General features: G+C 39.1%; 1 long non-coding RNA gene across 1 annotated transcript; it reads left to right on the forward strand.

Annotated features, from left to right (window-relative positions):
• Nucleotides 1-213: 213 nt before the first annotated feature.
• On the forward strand, nucleotides 214-2047 carry LOC136511756 (uncharacterized). The gene is made up of 3 exons (XR_010772826.1): nucleotides 214-452; nucleotides 1230-1280; nucleotides 1902-2047. It is a non-coding gene; the product is annotated as an uncharacterized lncRNA (long non-coding RNA).
• Nucleotides 2048-11240: the final 9193 nt, after the last annotated feature.

Below are 11240 nucleotides of genomic sequence, written 5' to 3' on the forward strand. Positions count from 1 at the left end.
GAGGTTAGTAATGCGTAGAGCTTGTCAAATACTTTTTATTTGACTACTCATGTGCTTGGATTAGAGTTCGGATCATGACTCTTTAAATTTTGGAAGGTTTAAGGGAAAATAAAAAAAACGCTACAGTGATTATGGAGCTACAGTACCGCACGGCTACGTACCTTTGGAGTCCGACTCCTGCTCTTGTCGGCATCGTAGTCCTTTCCCCTTCCTTTTCCCCACCGTCCTAGCCAGCCCAATAGCCACCGCCCCTTGTCTTCTAGCACGGGAGAAAAAGGAACGAAGGGAGAAGAGGAGTAAGAGGAGACCTAGGGCTTGCGCCGCTGTTGACATGCCGTTCTTCTCCGGAATCCAACCACGATCCTATCGCAGCGACGAGGATGACCGGGAGGTGAAGAAGAAAGGAGTGAATCGACTAGGGTTTGTCGGCGTGCTTGCTGCGGTTTCTCTTGGTAAGACATCAAACCTTTATCCCCTTGTTTGGACCAAGTTCGATGGATCAAATCATCTTTTTAAGTGGAGTTTAGATGGAGTAATTCCCGAAGTTAATCTCGCCCACGTTCGGAAACCCCATCAGATTAGGCAGTTTCTGTTCATCGCTGTTTTAGGTCATTTTATTGGCCTCAATAATTTTTGCCACTATGGACAAAGTTGTAGAGGAATTCGTTATCTTTCTTTTGACGCCAAGATCACCCCCATAGCCTCCGTATTCTTGGAGATATGATCGTGTGAAGTAGGCTGTTTTCCAGTGATGAGTTTCTGGACAGTTTTAGATCTAATCCGTTTTGGCCTTTTTACTGGAAGCATTTGAACTTGGTATCTAAATGAAAGTTGTAGAGTTTTTCTTTATCTTTCCATATTGTTAGAGAACACGTTATTTGGACGAGTATGTCTCCAGTTATGATTTTTATAACTTTGCTGTCCTGTTTTGACTGACAGAAAAGTTCAGTTAACTTAAGTCAATGTTTATGCTATCTTGGAGACCTCTAATGCCAAATATTATAATACAAAAGTTGTACATAAATGAGTTTTCTATCATCTGGTAGATTTTAGTAATTTATTAATGTATGGTTGTTTGTCTATGAAAAAGAGAAGGGACAGTGCTGCTGTCACAATCTGTAGCGAGATGGTAGATGTTTTAAACGGGGGTTTGGGACGCTTTAATTGTATAATTTGTTATTTGTTTTGATTGTACGATGGTGTTAGTACTGAGATGTTCTTATGAGCAGGTGGTGCACCTTCGGATCGTGCTTAGCTCTCACTTTTGATCTTCGGTGAAGGCAAGTAAACGTGACGATGTGGTTCACATGCTTTAGCTTGGTTGTTTGAATTGCCTCCACTTAATTTTTAGTATCTCACACTAGACATTTAATCTAAATTTGAAGTTACCTTGAAGTATATGGATTTATATCTTTTGGCTTTGTTATTGAATTATGAAGTACATGAATTACTCACAATGCAACATTTGCATTTGCACTCTTCCCGTTGATATGCATTTGAAGAAACCGTAGCCAAATTGGTGCGGTAAGTACCGGTACAGCAACACACATTGATGAGCTTTGTGGTTGCAGCCCTCACTCCCTCTTGTTGGGACGTGTGGGTAGAAGTGAAGTCATGCATTGCACTGCATCATTCACATATGCATTGCATGGCATCATTCGCATTTGCATTGCACTGCATCATTCACATATGTATTGCATGGCATCATTCGCATTTGCATTGCATTGCATCATTCACCTTTGTACTTTTAATATATTTATATTACAGTTCTATGAAACAATGGATGTATCTACTATCATGTTTTAAATTTGATATTTAATCAACTATGATTTGAATAACTCAGTTAAGGCAGTTTGCTTGCTGAGGTTTTCCATAAACCTCACACGTTGTTTTCCCCTCAGGTGTTTGAGCCTAGAAGATGCATGCTTGGGACGGGAGTAGCAACACGTGTGCACGTCACCTTGGAGTCAAATAATCTGTGGGACACATGTGTTGTAATAATAATAATATGTAACCATGGTTTAGTTGGTTCAAACTATATGCTTCATGTTGGATCTGGTTTTGGTTGGATGAGTTATGATAATTTAGTGATCAGTAAAGATATTTTATAGTTGATCTTTATGATTATTGTTGCTTCCGCATACTCTAATGTTGGGTTGTTTTCTTTGTGCTGAACTATGGTAATTCTCCAGAAGATTTTTGTTGTCTTTTCTTCTGGGGTGTTACAAGTTGATAATTGAGTTTCACTAGCATTGAAATCAACCAAGTATAGATTCTCATATCTAAAGCCTTTGAAGATCAAATTAGAGCCATCTACATTTATGATATCTACATCAACTACTCCAAATGTGCACTTGAATCCAAGATCACACAATTGAGCCACAAATAGCAAATTGAAGTTCAAGCTCTCAACTAGCAACACATTGGATATGCTCAAGTCATTGGATATTGCAATCTTACCAAGCCCTTTGACTTTACCTTTGCCATTATCACCAAATGTAAAACTATCATAACCATTGCTATCATTGGTGTTGATTGAGTTGAACATTCTTGTATAATCGGTCATTGTTGACTCCTGTGGAGGCACTTAGAGACAAAATCTACAGGCACATGGGTATCGAAGTAGTTTTCACCCAGAATATTATTGAGTATCGTATCCATGGGGAAACGTGTGTGTTGTCTAACAATTAGTTTGTCCAGGGATAGCAATCAAGGTTTAAGGTATGAGTAGAGAGGATTCCTATAGTTATGACCCTATGCAAAGCAAGGCTTATGATTCTAGTGTTCACTTCAGGACGTCGCTTAGAGGGTAAAGCACAACTAATAGATAACTCTACCCACGCGACTATGGTCCTACTAATTTAAGAACCTACTCAATTCAGTGTGGACTACAAAGGATAGACGGGGCTGTCACCTCCTGCCGCTACCACACAACTAAGAAACAGGGAGCAAACATAGGTAGCCGATAGCCTAAGCACCACGCTTATGCTAATGATTACTCTCTAATCTAGAGATCTAACAAGGACTAGAGCACTCAAAAGAACTATGAACCCATGAACAAAAGAGCACAAAACTTACTTTAAATAAAAATTAGTTACCAGAAGTATCTCAAATGTAGACTTAGAGAAGCCTAGATCCACCAAAGTACAAGCCATAGAGGTAGCACCGACAGGCCGGTACTTTCCCCAAACTCTTCCCTTACTCTCTCTATTGTATACAAAGAATAGATCCTAACTAGAGGACTGATCTCTCTTGATCCTGAGATGAGGATATGAATTAGGGTTTTAGGATGATCTCTAGGAGGGGGTATAGGGTCGTATATATAGGGGGTAGCATCAATTCTAGACCCACAGATCAAACTGACTTGAATAAATGGCGTAGATGCAATCTTTTAGGTGGTGGAGAACCATCATTCGAAGGAGACACTGAACTGTGGGTTCCACTGACCGGTCGATCTGTAGGTGGGGCCGGTTGGCCCCACTTGGCAGCCCCTCATGGTTTTCTTTGGTGTGGTATCATCTAGTGTCATCTGGAACCTTCTGGAGTTGTTTACGTTGCGATTTACTTTGACGAATAGGTCCACCTTGATGGTTTTCTGGATAAACCCTACTGAAAACATAGATTCACCAAAATTCATAGAATTTATTAGTTTAAACCCCTAGACCTATGTTTGGTAATGGAATTAAGTATATATGTAGTTTAAAGCCCTAGCTCCCCCCACACTTAACCTTTGCTCGCCCTGGAGCAAACCTAAACTCAGAAATGGACTAGGAGTTGCTACAATGCTTTCACTCCTCAAAAGTACACATACGTTCAATCAAAAATTCTCCTCTGGATCAGAATAAACTATTCTGACTTTCAAACTTACCCACATTACCTTCAACCATGGGGCTTCTTAGCCTTCACTTGGGTCTTGAGCAATTGAAAGATAGAACGATCAAGTCAAGCACTGTCTCAATTTCTTTGTTCAACCATTGTTCTAAAGTTTTTATATGTTTTCAAAATAAAACTAAGAGATTCCATTGTATGACACTCTCAAGTCTCTTAATGTATGTGGTATTTGTGGATCCTCACCAAGGCAATAAAGATGTTATGTCTTTTCCTCTTCCTACAACTAAGGCTGATGTAGAGTTCATAGGTAGGGAGAAAGCTAGAGCATACTTGCAATGCATATATTGTAAAGCCAAACAATAGATCCAAAGAGAGTTGAGCCATACAATCAAATCAAGATGTGCATGTGTGTGGAATATATGGTGGATATATATATATGGTGGCTAACCTAATTCTACTTTGCTCCTTGAAAACATATCTCTCTTTTGAAACTTAGAAACATTTGCTAGAGGTTAGGGGCTATCTATTCATCTCTTCTTTTTTGCAGGCGGGCATCTATGTGCCCATTGTTTTAAATATCTCAGACACTTGTCCATTTTTTCTCAACTTTTTTCTTTCTTTCTCTCTTCTTTTTATGAATAACTTTTGCATAACCCCAATGTCTCTTTTCTGCAACAGAACTTTGAGAGAGATATCAACAAGAACTTGGAACATTTATTTGGTGGATGGAAAACCTAATAAGCATGTTTTTGTGTTCACTCCGAGTGTATGAGTAAATTTTTTTGAGTTGATCTAAATGGAAGGCATGTTTTTGCGCCTACCTCTAGTGTAGGAGTAGTGCATATGTGTGTGGTGTGTACGTGATCTTGATTTTAAGAGCATGACAAATCACTCATAAGGGTCACAAAGCTTGATAAAACTCAATGCAAAAGAAAGCAACATATATGTGAACGTTTTCCTAGCCTAAAATGTATGGCTCTGGTGGGAATTCAAGCTTTGTCATACAGGAACTCTTCATGTAGCATTTTTATGTTTTTTCAAAAGAAATCTCCAGAACTTTAGTGACACTTAGAACAAGATAAATAGTAGCTCAGACCTTTTCATATCATATCCATCAATTACCTAGACTTAGATCAAGCATATGCTACCCACGAGTTTCATGTTCAGAGTAAATTCAGATATCAAAATAATCTTATCCAAAATTTGAGAGAATTCAAGGCTAAAAACTAGGTACTTGAAAGGAATTACCACAGAGCTATTATTCATCATTTCTATTTTAAGGGATTGTCTTCAGAGTCCTTTTTATTTATTTAGCTCTTAAAAGAAATTAAAGCAAACTAGACACACTCAATTTATTTTGTTTTCATTTTTTACTATTATAGGGATAACTATTTATTTTGTTTTCAGTTATTCATCCTTTTATAACACATATATTTTAAAGCAAACTAAAAATAATAAAACAAAAGGAAAAAAATACTTACCTAGATACACGGGCTCAAGTTGATTGTTGTCGTGATTCTTTCATCATTTGTTGAAGCTGTGCTCTGCTGGGGAGGTTTGCCTCCCCCACACTTGAATTCTGTTACCATGTGGAAACAAGCAACAACAAAAGACTAGGGAGATCCTAGCAATACTTTAGCAGGTAAACATGGTTTTTATGGTTTTTTCACAGAGTAAAGAAGAAGAGCTGAATTGAAAATGTTGTTTAAATTCAATGAAGTTAATTATATCCAATTCTTCTTCGGGCAATTGTGTGTCATGGAAAAGTTTTAAATGCTGACCATTTAACTTGAAAAGCGTACCTTGGTCATTTTGAAGTGTGACCGCTCCATGATATGATATGCTAATTACCTTGTAAGGTCCTTCCCATTTGCTTCGTAGTTTCCCATGTCTAAACAACTTTACTCTAGAGTTGAATAGCAACACCTTGTCACCTGGTTTGAATTCCTTCTTTTTCAATCTTTTGTCATGCCATCTTTTTATCCTCTCTTTGTAGAGTTTTGCATTATGATATGCCTTTTCTCTCCATTCCTCTAAATTAGAGAGTTGCATTTTTCTTTTCTTCCCGGCTATTTCAAAGTCCATGTTCCACCTTTTTATGGCCCAATGAGCTTTGAATTCCAACTCGATAGGTAAGTGACATGTCTTTTCATAGACAAGTTGGTATGGTGATATTCTAAGAGATGTTTTGTAGGCTATTCTGTAAGCCCATATGCTCTAGATAACTTATCTTTCCATTATGTTCCCATCTCATTGATAGTCTTCTGCAGAATGTTCTTGATTTGCTTGTTTGATGTTTCTACTAATCCACTAGTCTGAGGATGGTATGGTGTCATGATGTTATGATAGACCCCATGATCAGATAAGAAGCGTTGGAACTTTCTATCAATGAAGTGAGGACCTCCGTCGCTAATTACCATGCATGGAACTCCAAAGCGTGGAAAGATAATCTTAGAAAACATCCTCTTGGCAGTATTGGAATCTACAGCTCGACATGGTAAAGCTTCAACCCATTTTGAGACATAGTCGACTGCCACCAGGATGTATTCGCCCTGCTAGGATTTTGGAAAATGGTCCCATTTAGTCAATGCCCAGACATCAAAGCATTCTAACTAGAGATTGGTGGTGAGTGGCATGGCATCTCTTGCATTGATACTCCCATGTTTCTGACATGGGATGCACCTCCATATAAATTCTTTGGTCTCATCGTACATGGTTGGCCAGAAGAATCCACTTTGCCAAATCTTAGCATTAGTGTAGAATGCCCCATAATGTCCTCCATATGGTGATGAGTGGCATCTTTCAATGATCTTGGTTGCTTCCTCAGCCAGAACACACCTCCTAAGCAATCCATCAGAGCAAACTCGGTAGAGGTACGATTCATCCCATAGGTGGAGGCGACTTTCATGGATGAGCTTTCGCTTATTCTCCCCTGGTGCTACATAACCTGCAACCATAAAATTAACTATATTTGCATACTAGGGGTCGGATCCTGCGACCTTCAAGACCATGTCATCCTGCAGAATATCGTTGATGGGCAACTCCTATGGATTTTTGAACTGCATTCTTGACAAGTGATCGGCTACATAATTTTCTATTCCTTTCTTATCTTTAATTTCTAAATCAAATTCTTGAAGCAAAAGGATCCATCTTATAAGCTGAGGCTTAGCATCTTTCTTAGTAAGGAGATATTTAAGAGCAACATGATCTATGTAAACAATAACTTTAGCTCCTACTAAGTAAGATCTAAACTTGTCAATAGCAAAAACAACAGCTAGGAGCTCTTTTTCAATTGTTGCATAATTAAATTGAGGTCCTGACAGGGTTTTACTAGCATAAGAAATTGTATGATGCTTTCTATCTTTCATTTGACCCAATACTACCCCCACAACATAATCACTAGCATCACACATGATTTCAAAAGGCAGCGATGAATCAGGGGGTTGAATGATTGGTGCAGAGATGAGTGCTTTCTTAAGGATTTGAAAAGTATATAAACACTTGTCATCAAACTAAAAGGGAGCATCCTTGGCTAACAAACTTGTAAGAGGTCTAGCAATATGAGAAAAATCTTTTATACAATGGCAATAGAACCCTGCATGACCAAGGAAACTTCATACCCCTTTGACATTCGTAGGAGGAGGTAGTTGTTCTATTACTTCTATCTTAGCTCGGTCTACCTCTATCCCACGTTTAGACACCAAGTGTCCAAGCACTATGCCTTCTCTAACCATGAAATGACATTTTTCCCAATTAAGGACTAAGTGCTTTTCCTCACATCTTTGCAAAACTTTGTCTAAATTTTCTAAGCAATCATTGAAAGTTTTTCCATAAACAAAAAAAGCATCCATAAGAACTTCCATGATTTCTTCTATCATATCAGAAAATATAGACATCATGCACCTTTGGAATGAAGCTAGAGCGTTGCATAATCCAAAACATATCCTGCGATAAGCATATGTTCCATAGGGACAAGTAAAAGTAGTTTTGCTTTGGTTACCAGGATGGATCGGGATTTGATGATAGCTAGAATACCCATCAAGGAAACAAAAGAAAAAAAATGCTTTGCAAGCCGTTCCAACATCTCATCGATGAAGGGTAATGGGAAGTGATCTTTCATTGTTGCCTTGTTAAGTTTTCGGTAATCAATGCACATCCGCCATCCTATGATTGTTCATTGTGGGATTAATTCATCTTTTTTATTTTTTACCATAGTCAGGCCCCCTTTCTTTCGTACAACTTGTACTGGGCTTACCCACTCACTATATTGCACGGGATGTATTATCCCTGCATGCAAAAGTTTCAAAACCTCTTTCTTAACTTCTCTCATCGCATTGTTAAGCCTACATTGGGGCTCCCTAGAAGGTGGATATGCTAGATCTATGGGAATGCGATGGGTGCAAAGGGCAGGACTAATCCCCTTGAGGTCTTCGAGTGAGTAACTGAAGGCAGAGCGATGCTTTTTTAAAATAGTAGGGAGCCGAAGGGTCTCGTCCTGAGAGAGTTTATCGCTAATAATCATAGGTGACTCCCTATTGTTGTTTAGAAAAGCGGATTTCAAACCTGAACGAAGGGGTTTGAGCACAATGGGGGGTTTTGGTGGCTCTTGAGTTTCATCCAAAGGGAAAGGATCTCACGGTTCTTCTTCATCTTGGATGAACTCCTGGGCGTCATCTTTGAGATGTTTGTCAAAAACTTCTAGGAGAGAAGCTACCATAATCTCCTCTATTGGATCTTGCTCGGGACTCATCTCCGTCTTAACATGAACGAGTGAGTAATGGCAATAGAAAGGTTTAGGCTTTTCCCGAGTCTTATATTTATTCTCCCCTTTCTTCCTTCATGTGGAAGTCTCTCTATTGGATGCCCTATCAAAAGATAGAACTCCCAAAAATCAAAAAACATAAAAACTAAGATACACCTTGGTTTCATCTACTTTGATAGGGATGAGGTGAAAAATTCCTTCACTAGGAAGGATTTACCCTGAGAGACTTTTTAAGAGTTTGGTTGTTGGAGTTATTTGCATATTTCCATAAAGTGTATGTGCAAAAGATTTAGATATAAGATTTACTCCTTCCACCGGATTATAAAAAGCATCGAAGGAGGTTTTATGAATCTTAAAATGAATGGAGATAGAGCGAGAATCTAAATGAATGACTTCTGGAGAAAGCTTGGATTCTCTCAACCACTCATTGCTTATGATCGTTGTCAACTCCTTCATAGTCTTTTTAAGGAACTTCACTTTAGTTGGGTCAGGAAGATGATAGTTGGGTGCTAACGGTGCTAAAAAATTCCTTATTGCATAATAATTCAAGGTGTTTCCAAAGTCCTAGAAGATCTCATCCTCGAATTCAAAGACATTTTCCAAAGGCTAAATTTCTTCCTCCTTTGGTGGTTCAAGAACTTAGAGGATAGTTGAGGCTTCAAGTGGAGTAATTAAAGGTTCATGCTCGACTATCATAGGTTCTTCCTCAGGAGTTTTCTCCACTACGTCATCTGGGCCATCGTCATGAACGCTGGTGTAGGGGGTGTTTTCTAAGATTTTTCTAAGGATGTTTCTCCCTTCACTAGCAGAGCAATGTAAGAAGGCACCTCTAGAAGCTGTATCAAGAAGCTGTGCAGTCTCCCCACTAAGACCCATATAGAAGTGTTATAAAAGCATAGGGTCTTGAATGGAAAGGTTAGGACCAGAATTGACTAGGTCATTAAAACGTGCCCACGCCGCACTAAGAGATTCTTTTTCTTTCAATTTAAAAGATAGAGCCTCTATTCGAAGGCTAACCACTCTAAAGATGAGAAAGAAAGATAAGCAAAAGCTAGAGCATAAGGCTTCCCAATATCTTTGTACACTCCCTACGGTTTGGGTATACTAGTGTTTAGCTCTTCCTATCAAAGAGAACAGAAATAGCTTCCACTTTAAGGTTTCATGTGACATGCTCGTGATATGCAAGCATACACAAATTTTCTCAAACTCTCATAGGTGGATATATGGGTTTTCATCGCCTTCTCCTAAGAATGATTGTTCCTAGACCATATTTATTAAACACGGACGCAACTCATAGCTAGGTGTAAGGATAGGTTTCGAAGATTCCGGTGGCTCTAGTTGTGCGCCCGTGGGAGCAACGAATTATTTGATAGGCATGATGTTATCCATGCTTAAAGATAAATAAAAGATATAAGGACAAACCTAGTTCAACAAAAATCATAGCAACCATTTTCTCGGCAAAGGCACCAGAAAACTTGTTGACACCTGTGGAGGCACACGGAGACAAAATCTACAAGCGCACGGGTATCGAAGTAGTTTTCACCTGGAGTATTATCGAGTATCGTATCCACGGGGAAACGTGTGTGTTGTCTAACAATTAGTTTGTCTAGGGATAGCAATCAAGGTTTAAGGTTTGAATAGAGAGGATTCCTATGGTTATGACCCTATGCAAAGCAAGGCTTATGATTCTAGTATTCACTTTGGGACGCCGCTTAGACGGTAAAGCACCACTAATAGATAACTCTACCGACACGACTACGGTCCTACTAATTTAAGAACCTGCTCAACTCGGTGTGGACTACAAATGATACATGGGGCTATCATCTCTCGCTGCTACCACACAACTAAGAAATAGGGAGCAAACACCTTGATGGTTTTTTGGACAAACCCTGCTGAAAACGCAGATTCACCAAAACTCATGGAATTTATTAGTTTAAACCCCTAGACCTATGTTTGGTAATGGAATTAAGTATATATGCAGGTTATATTGATGGTTTATGATTGATGTTAATGACCGTCAATAGTCATGAGTTGAGTGCACCCACTATCAAGAACCCAATGCCTTCCTTCGGCTTTGTAATTGACCTACAAAAGATGATCAATTTTTTAGGTACCTAAACTTGCTTGGGTCCTTGAAGGTTAGTGACTAAGCTTTTTGGTACCCAAATGGCTTTTTTCTTTGAGCCCACAATTGGAGTACCAACAAACTTAGCATGCACCCCATTAACCCCCTTGGTGAGCAAATAACAAGAATCAAACTTAATTGAGGATACATTTGGTTGCTTATTCTTGTTCTTGCAATATTGTTCTACATGCCCAAGTTGTTTGCATCTATTGCAAAATCGACCATTGTTCTTCATAAAACTAGTTTTGTGAGGAGCAAAGGCCACCTTGCCTTTCTTGGGGGTATAGCCCAATCTCTCTTTGTTGAGAGAAAACCTTTGGCTACCCAAGCAGTTTAGCAAGCGGGCCTCACCACCATAGGCATTGCCTAAGGCGCGAGTGAGCTCATTGACCTCCTTCTTCGAGGTCTCATTCTCAACCATAAGTGAGGCATCACAAGTAAAACCATCACTCATAGATGAGGTGGAAGTGGATGATGAGCTACATGAAGGGTTAGCGGGAGCAACAACAATAGGCTTATAGA

Source organism: Miscanthus floridulus, chromosome 16, assembly GCF_019320115.1.
Source record: "Miscanthus floridulus cultivar M001 chromosome 16, ASM1932011v1, whole genome shotgun sequence".
Lineage (NCBI taxonomy): Eukaryota > Viridiplantae > Streptophyta > Magnoliopsida > Poales > Poaceae > Miscanthus > Miscanthus floridulus.